Here is a 9876-nt window from a genome sequence, read left to right as displayed (position 1 = left end):
TGCTAGCTGATCAGTTAGAAATTTCTGTCCTTTTTTTTCCCCACCTTAATGCTACCATGTTTTCTTTTTTGTTAATCCTAACCATAGGATATATTTTTATTTTCACTTTTTAAATATGGGTTTTTTTTTAAATTTAAAGAGACGAAGGGAGAGAGAGAGAGAGAGAGAAACATGAATGTGAGAGGGGGTAACATCGATAGGATGCCTCCTGCACAGTCCCGTCCCCCTCACCGCCACTGGGGATTGAGCCTACAACCCGGGCATGGGCCCTGACCAGGAACTGAACTGGCGACTTCTAGGTTCATGGGATGATGCTCACCCAAATAAGCCACACTGGCCAGTGTCCGAGGATATATTGTTAATTTTAGAGAGAGAGGAAAGGAAAAAGAGAAAAATATTGATGTGAGAGAGAAACATCAATCGGTTGCCTCATGTATGTCCTCCAACTGGGGGTTGAACTAGCAACCTAGGTATATGCCCTGACCCAGGTGTACGAGATGGTGCTTCAACCAACTGAGTCACCAGGTCAGAGCACCATGCTTTCTATTTTTAATTGTTTTGCTAAGGCATGTGAGAGTGAATTTATTACAGAAGTGATCTTGTGTTTCCCCTAATTTGCAATGAAGAAAATAATTCACTAGCTTCAGTACTTTAGCTTAATGAGTAACCAATGTCCCAGCGCACACTGCACAGCTCCCCACAACTCATCTGTTGGTTCTGACATCAACGGAGAGAATCACTGGAGGCTCTGCCCAACCGAGGACTGACTTGTATGCATAATTTTATATAAATGCATGGTTGAAAGGGTCTGAATTTTAGCTCTTAAATGTATGCCAAGTTCTTTTTAAAAAAAATATATTTTATTGATTTTTTACAGAGAGGAAGGGAGAGAGATAGAGAGTTAGAAACATCGATGAGAGAGAAACATCGATCAGCTGCCTCCTGCATACCCCCTACTGGGGATGTGCCCGCAACCAAGGTACATGCCCTTGACCGGAATCGAACCCGGGACCCTTGAATCCGCAGGCCGACGCTCTATCCACTGAGCCAAACCAGTCAGGGCTCCAAGTTCTTTTTTTAAATTACATTTTTATTTATTTCAGAGAGGAAAGGAGACAGAGAGAGAGATAGGACCATCAATGATGAGAATCATTGACTGGCTGTCTCCTGCACATCCCCTACTGGGGATCAAGCCCACAATCTGGGCATGTGTCCTGACTGGGAATCAAACCATGACCTCCTGGTTCATAGGCTGATGCTCAACCACTGAGCTGCACCAGCTGGGCTGTATGCCAAGTTCTTACTAGCTATTTTTGGGAAACAAGTCCTTGAAATGACTCTAAACCAGGGGTGGGCAAACTTTTTGACTCGAGGGCCACAATGGGTTCTTAAACTGGATGGGAGGGCCGGAACAAAAGCATGGATGGAGTGTTTGTGTGAACCAATATAAATTCAAAGTAAACATCATTACATAAAAGGGTACGGTCTTTTTTTTTTTTTTTTAGTTTTATTCATTTCAAACGGGCCGGATCCGGCCTGCGGGCCGTAGTTTGCCCACGGCTGCTCTAAACTCTCTCTCTCTCTCTCTCTCTCTCTCTCTCTCTCTCTCTCTTTTTTTTTTGCATGAAAGTTGCTATTTGAAGCCTCTGAGTTGATTTTTCACCCTATATTTTCAAACCCTATATTTAGTTTTATAAGTGATTTAAAATTTTTCCATTTAGCAATGGACAGCTGAGTCAGAACAGTCAGGGCAACTGTTATGTTTAGTGTTTACTCAGTCCACCTGCTGAAGACTGACTGGGTGGCCACCTTGGCGGTAGTGCTCCCGAAGTGGCCCCAGGGAAGCTGGGGCGGGAGTGGGGAAAGCCCAGGCACACCCGAACAGATAAAAAGAGGAAATGAAATGACATCGTTAGTTAGCAGGAGCATAGAGCCTCTAGAATTAGCATCCTGTGCTGATATGAGCAGGGCAGGATGGGGGCACTTTAATATCTCTAGTCCTGTTAGGTTTCTCCTGGCCTCTTCTGCTTCTGCCCGCCTCTTGCCTCTCTAGCCTTACTAAGAGTGGGCATAGGGGTAAGTGAAGAGAGGCTGTTGGAGATGGATCCCAGCACTCAAGTGTAATGTTACCGTTGATTGAAAATGCACTCCCAGCCACGTGGGCATCCCTTGGTATACTGAGTTAGAGTGGGTTACACTAATGTAGGGAATAGCTCAATGTCTTAATACAACGAACTTTTATTTGCACTCATATGATTTGCTTAATGAGCACAGGTCAGGAGGGGTTCTGTCCGTTATGGTCCTGCAGGGGCCCAAGCCGATGTGCATTCTGGCAGGTCGGCATGTGGCCTCCATGGTTGTGCAGCAGCGGGAAAGAGTGTAAAAAAACTGCACTGGGTTTTGGCTCAGAAGTGATAGGTGTTAATTCTACTCACAGCCTATCGACCAAAACTGGTTACAACCCCCCCTCTGATAGCAAGGGCCCTGAGAAGTGTGGGGAACTCATGCATATACTCTGTGTGCAGTAAATATAGCTGCCACACCTTGGGAAGACTTCTAGACCACTCTGATGGCTCCCCCTTGGGTGTCATGATTTGGGTAAATTCATCACAGTCTGGGGACTCAGGGGTGCAGACTCAAAAGCCTATCATGTAAATGTACCACATTACATGCAGATTCACATTAACCTAGCGCATCAAGACTGATGTGTAGAGCCAGAATACCAACTGTTTTTTGTTGTTGCTGTTAATCCTCACCTGAGGACATTTTTCCATTGATTTTTAGAGAGAGTGGAAGATAGGGGGAGAGACAGAGAGAGAGAAATATCGATCTGAGAGAGATACATCGATTGGTTGCCTCCTGCAAGCACTCTGTCCAGGGCCTGCAACCAAGGTACATGCCCTTGACCTGAATCAAACCTGGGACACTTCAGTCCATGGGCCGATGCTCTATTCACTGAGCCAAACTGGCTAGGGCTTTTTTTTTTTTTTTTTTTTGGAGAATACCAATTCTTCTTTTTTTGGGGTAACAATTATATGTATTTATGGGCCTGTTTGTTATAAATTTGTGGTTCTAACCACATATACAATACACACATACACACTATTTACATATAAACAAATATATATACCTCCAAATAGCTGTTCTAGCTAATATGAGGAAAAATTATTTGTTTTCCTGTACCTTAAAAGTTCAGTATCATAGTTAATATATTATTGATATAAGAATTTTATTAAATAAATATTAATAGGTCTTACTTCTCTTCTACTCCCATTTTCCACCATAGTTTTCCCTGAAAATCCTTTACATCATGCAGAACTTGACAGAATACCAATTCTTAATTCTAGATGAGAAATGTAACCACAGAATGGTTTAGATCGGAGCATTTTCTCCCCACGGGCATTTCTGTTTGGTGCATTTCATAATCAGAAAGCTGCTTGGTGACTGTGGAGCTAAAACAAGGAGTCAGCAAAATGGACCTAAAGGGCAGATGCCATCAAGATATGATCAGCTTTCCACTTTCACAACGCGTTAGAATGCCCTCGTACTGCACTTCATTTACTTGAATTTAACTTAATACGCTCAAGGCAGGGCCAAATGTGATTATAGTGTTAAAATATATTTATTTATGAAACAAAAAAGGAAAGCAAAAAATATTTTAGAAAGAAAAAAAAAAGGGAAGGAAACTTTTACTTTTGGAACAACCATGATCCCTAGTTCAAGACCACACTTTTATCTAGCACTCCAGAAAACAGTGATGCATTCCAGCACTGGAGAAAAACTGGTATAACTGTCCACTATGTTTAATAGGTTATTTAAAGGACTTTCAAGGATAATTTTGACAACACCCAATTTTTGCCTTACACACCACGGTAGCCTGACTCCAAAATGCTCTCAATGATCCCCGCCTTCTGCTGTTCAGACCCTTGTGCCGCCCCTTCCCACACCGCACCAGGGTTGGTCTGTGTGACCAATAGAATATTCGGAATGGCATGTCCCTTCTAAGATTAGGTTATAAAAGACTATCTTCTGTTCTGGTCGACTTTTGTGCATCTCTCTTTCTCTTTCCTTCTCTCATCACTTGCTCTGTGGGAAGCCAGCTGCCCATCACGAGCAAAGATCCGAGGCACTTGACCAACAGCCACATGAATGAGCTTGAGAGCAGATCCCCAGCTCATTAGGCCTCAGATGCCCGCAGTCCTGCTGACACCTGGACGGCAGCCTTGTGAGACCCTGTGTCGGAAGCACCCAGCTAAGCTGTGTCAGATCCCTGACACGCAGGAACCGAGAAAATAAATGTTTGTTGTTTTAGTAAGTCACTAAGTTGTGAGGTAATTAATTTTGCAGCAACAGATAACTCATATGCATGCTATCTTTTTAATTTTATTATGAAAATTTCAAGCATACACCCAAGTAGAGAGACTCATATAATGAGCTCCCATGAACCTACCAGATTCAACAATTTTCAACTCATGGCCAGTTATTTATATCTCAACCCATTTCCCCGGCCCCCTGGATTATTCCAAAGCAAATCTCACTCAGACGTCGTAAGTTTTTTCAATGCAAATATTTCAGTACTTAGCTCTACTAGTAAAATATAAGGGCTCTTAAAAAAAATAGTAACCTCAATACCAATGCACATCTATGGAAGACAGACTCTTAGGGTGACCCCCTGATTCCTGCCGCCTCCAGTGCTTGTAACCAATGAAGTACGACAAAGATGAGGGGGCACATGTGATTATGTGGACATGATTACGTTACATTAGACGGTAGCACCGGTCTCGTTGGTGTCTCTTTCTCCCTTGCTGGCTCTGAAGAAGCGAGATCCCACGCTGGGGAACTCTAGAAGCAATCACAGGTAGCCTCTGGGAGCTGAGGGCAGCCTCGGGGCATAGCCAGCATGAAGACGAGGCCCTCAGCCCTGCCATAGCAAGGAATGAAGTCCGCCAACCACATGAGTGAGCTTGGAAGCAGCTCTTCCTCCTCAGCTGAGTGTTCATAGAGACTGAGACCCCAGCCCACCCTGACCCCTGACTGCAGCCTTGCAGAGGCCCCGACTAAGCCAGGCCTGGTCTCCTGACCCACAGAAACATATGAAATGTGTGGTTTTAAGCCACGAAGTTCGTGGTGATTACTGTGCAGCAATGGAAAACTACTACAATGTTGAAAAATTAGAAACAACCTACACTAATAAAAGAGAAAGATGCAAATTGACCGTACCTTTGCGATGCCCACCAGCCAATCAGGAGTGAGTATGCAAATTAACCCAATAAAGATAGCGGGTTAATTTGCATACACGGGCGCCAAGCGGCTGGGGGCGGGACACTTGTGTCATTGCCATGGCGATGCCGCCGCAAGGTCCCGCCCCGCCACAGCCGCTCTGGGCTTCTGGGCAGCGTGGGAAGGCAGAAAGGTGGCTCTGGCAGGAGCAAAGGCGGTACCAGCAGCCAGGGGAAGGAAGGCCCATTCTTGCATGAATCTTTGTGCATCAGGCCTCTAGTGACTTAATATTATTGAGTACACAGTTAGTATTTCTACTTCCCTGGCTGTCTCACACATTTTTTACAGTATTTTTGTAAGTCTCGATGACTTTAGCCTGCACTCGTGTGAGATGTGAGTCCACCGTATGTAACCTGCTTCAGCACAGTTGAGCCTCTCTCCCAGGTCCGACCTGGCTGGGCCCTCTTATCTCTCTGAGTAGCCTTTCCCAGAGCCTCCACTGCTGACCAGCCCTGTCTTTCCACTTTGATCAGAATACAGTCAAGCCATTCTATTCCTTTAATGTTGTCAGAAATTGCCAAATACTCCTGAGGTGGGGGCAGGGGGCAAAAGTGACCACCTGGTTGAGAACCACTGCTTTAAGGTGACCTTGTTTTTCTCTTCTCTGATTTTTTAAAAATACTTTAACTCTCAGGGGGTCGACTACTTCTTTCCAAGTTCCATTCAGGGTGGGAACCCCCCTTGCTGTTACTCCCATGTGTTCTGAAAGTTAGGTGTCCGGTTAGGATCCGAATTCACAGCCTGCGGGGCACACCCACTGGTCAGCAATCTGACATGACTGGTAAACTGTACTTTGCTGTCTCCGTGTATAAGACACTGCGCTAGAAGCTGGCAGGTGGAGAGCCGGGGAACAGGCTGCTAAGGAGATTGGAGAGGAGCTTACAGTGCTCTCCAGGGACTCTAAGTGGGGAGGCCAGGTCCATCCTTTCATGAAAAGATAATGAGCACGCGCACTGCTCAGTGATTAGGGCCTATGTGTGGCAGAGACACTGAGAACCACGGCAGCCAGGGGAGTACTGAGGGCCGAGGCTTAGAAAGACTGGGGCACGAACGATTTCAGGATGAAGTACAGGCATGTCTGGGTGTTGTCTGTAGTTTCTACATCTAGAAAGTAGTTGTTAGGTTCTGTGGTGGCAGAGAGAGAAATAAAAGAAAGTAATTCTTTAACAATCCAGTTGAAGAGGTAGCATGTAAATACAAGGCCAGAGAAATAATACTGAAAGATGTTTTTTAACTATTAAAAAATACAGAAGGAACTTGGGAGTCATTCCCCATGTATGAGACAGGGTAGAACTGTGGTTCTCTAAGTGTGGTCCTCAGACAAGCAGCTTCCATACCACCAGGTGGGGGCTTGTTAGAAAAGCAAATTCTCAGCCCTCCCCCCCAACCCCCCGCCCGACTTACTGAATCAGAAGCTCTGGAGACAGGGATCAGAAATCAGGTTTTTCAATAAACTCAGATGGTTCTGGTGTGTGCTTAAGTTGGAGAACCACTGGTGTCCAGGCCTCCAGATTTAGCCAGTGTTTTCTCCCAAGCAACAATTGTTATGCAGCTCAATAACTTTTAAATGTGCATCGTCTCAAAATCTCCCTGACCATATCAGTATACTTGCTGCTTAGTGCAGTTTTGGAGGAGCTGGGTTTTTTGTTTGCTTCCAGTTCTGTTCGGCATAGAAAAATTAGCTGTGCTCAGGTGGGAGCTGTTCAGTAATGTGTTGGTAATAAACAGATTAGTTAATCAGCCATGATTTATTAATGATGAATTAATTATACCTGATTGTGCAGTTCTGCTAGCTAAATGGAGCTTTAAAGGAGTTATTTTATTAATCATCATGGTGCTAATTGCAGACACTTACAGAAGGATCACTAATTAAACATGCAACCATATGCAGAACAAGTTGGGCTGCTGAGACCTGCAAGAATAAGAAACACTGATTTTTAGGGGAGCTAAAACAAACTTTATTTTTATGCAATATGAGGGAGTTGGCTTGGTAGTGTTAGTCATTCACTTCTAATTAATACTGCAATCTTTTCCCATGGGAATTGATCCCTACATCAAACAGTGTATAGCACTGTGGTGAGAGTCTGTTCAAGGGGAAGACTGTTCAGTCCTACTTTCTGTTTTACACACATGCAAACGGCTATCCTGCATCTTTGCTAAGCAGAGACCACTGATTGATGGGATGGGACTTAGAGCAGTCCTTGGTGCCAGAGAGCTCCAGGTGAGTGGGAGGTTGTGAACTCTCAGAGACCAGGCACACCCTCTGCATTGGACCACAGTAAGAGGATTCACAGCTTCGTGGAGTTGGAGCAGAAAATGAAACTAGACCAGTGATGGCGAACCTTTTGAGCTCGGTGTGTCGGCATTTTGAAAAACCCTAACCTAACTCTGGTGCCATGTCACATATAGAAATTTTTTGATATTTGCAACCATAGTAAAACAAAGACTTATATTTTTGATATTTATTTTATATATTTAAATGCCATTTAACAAAAAAAAAAATCAACCAAAAAAATGAGTTCACGTGTCACCTCTGACACGCGTGTCATAGGTTCGCCATCACTGAACTAGACCATTCCATTAAAGGCGCATCAGGTAAACGCAAGGAGAGTTAAAGAACAGGAAAATGGTTTTCAATTTTTAGCTCAAATTGAAGCCATTTCATGCTTTTGTTGTTGTCATATTTGTTTGGAGTTATGCAGCAGCTGAACACCATCCTCCTAGCACCTTGGACGGGGAGATTCTCACTGTGAGTAGTGAAGGAGGCAGTGCCCAACTCCCACCGAGGAAGCCAAAGTGGCCCGGCGCTACTCAGGCTTAGCCAGGTCAGAGAGGATCTCCTGCCTGCGAGCCTGGACAGGTACGTGGAGGTGGCTGCAGGCCCTTGGTCCCTGCATCGGCTGCTCCATGAGCTGACCTAGGATCTGATAGTTGGAGAAGCTGCTGAGAATAATGGATGCAGGAATATTTGTGTAATTTTGGTCTATTAGGTGATACAGTCAAGTCTGTATGGCATGAGCATATACGGTAAATGTGTGATGAGGATGATAAGGATGATGGTGATGAGAAACGTCAAGGTTGTCCTGATTTTTTTTGGAATCCCCCATCCTGCACATTCCCTCGCCTGCTCATTGGATTAGGATCAATCATGTGACACAACTCTGGCTAATGAGACATGAGTAAGTTTTCAGTTCAGGGAGCCAAGTGAGGAAAAGAACCTGGGGTGGGGTAAGCCAGCTTTTGGCACGCATAGGTTTATTTAATCCCCCAATTTTTGGTCTGGCATCCCTCCCTCACATGTGCTTGGTGCCCCTGAGTCCAGAGATCTTCTGTTTCATATTCTCCAAAGAAAAAAAATCTCCTGTTTTTCCCAGAGTGAGGAGAGGGAATTGCCCAATGTGTGAAATTTGGCACATATATATTATATGTATTTTAATATGTGTATACAATGTATATCTACCATCTAGATAAAGACAAGGAATATTTCCATCACCCCAGAAGGCTCCTTCATTCCCCTTCTCAGTAAAAAACAAACACAACTTTCTATCCCTCATTCCATAAGAGAACCATTATTCTGAGACGTCTATCACCCTCAATTAGTTTTCTATTCTTGGATTTTTATATATGGAATCACACAGTAGATAGTGTTTGGTGTTTGGCTTCATTCATTCAACCGAATATTTTTGAGATTTATACCTGCTGTTAAGTTCTTCCTTTTTTTTCCTATACAATAGTCTACTGTATAATTATGCTACAATTTGTTTATGCCTTCTCCAGTTGATGATCATTGAGGTTGTTTATGATGTGAACTGATGTGAACATTCTTATGTCTTTTGGTAGACATAGACATTCATTTACCTTGGATAGCATATGTAGAAGTGTAACTGCTAAGTGAACTTTAGCACATGTCTAACTTTAATGGATACTACCAAGTGGTTTTCCTATATAGTGGAATGAATTTACACTTCCCCCAGTAATGTGTGAAAGTTCTTGCTCCACATCCTCACTATCCTTGACAGTATCAGTCTTTTAAATTTTAGCCACTTGGGGGAGTGTGTAGTGACATGTCACTGTAGTTTTAAATTGTACATCCCAGTGAGAACTTGTGTGGAATACCGCTTCACAGGCTTATTGGACCTTGGGAGATCTTCTGTAAAAGTGCCTAATTTTTTTTCCACTTTGTAATTGGGTTGTGTTTTTATTGATTTGTAAGGGTTCTTTATATATTTTGGACATGAATCTTTTGTCAGATATATGTATTATGAATATATTCTCCCAGTGTAGGCATGTTTATTCACTTAAAAAATATATTTTTATTGATTTTAGAGAGGAAGGGAGAGGGAGAGAAAGATAGAAACATCAAAGATGAGAATCATTGATTGACTGCCTCCTGCATGCCCCCTACTGGGGGGACCAAGCCCACAACCCAGGCATGTGCCCTTGACTGGAATTGAACCTGGGACCCTTCAGTCTGCCGGCCAACGCTCTATCCACTGAGCCAAACCAGCTAGGGCTATTCACTTTCTTAATTATGTCAGAAATTATTTTAATAAAGCCTAATTTATCAATTTTATCTTTCATATTATTTTTTTGGTG

This window comes from Myotis lucifugus, unplaced genomic scaffold, assembly GCF_000147115.1.
Source record: "Myotis lucifugus unplaced genomic scaffold, Myoluc2.0 scaffold_62, whole genome shotgun sequence".
Lineage (NCBI taxonomy): Eukaryota > Metazoa > Chordata > Mammalia > Chiroptera > Vespertilionidae > Myotis > Myotis lucifugus.
The sequence above is the reverse complement of the archived record's forward strand: the minus strand, read 5'-3'. Positions refer to the sequence as shown.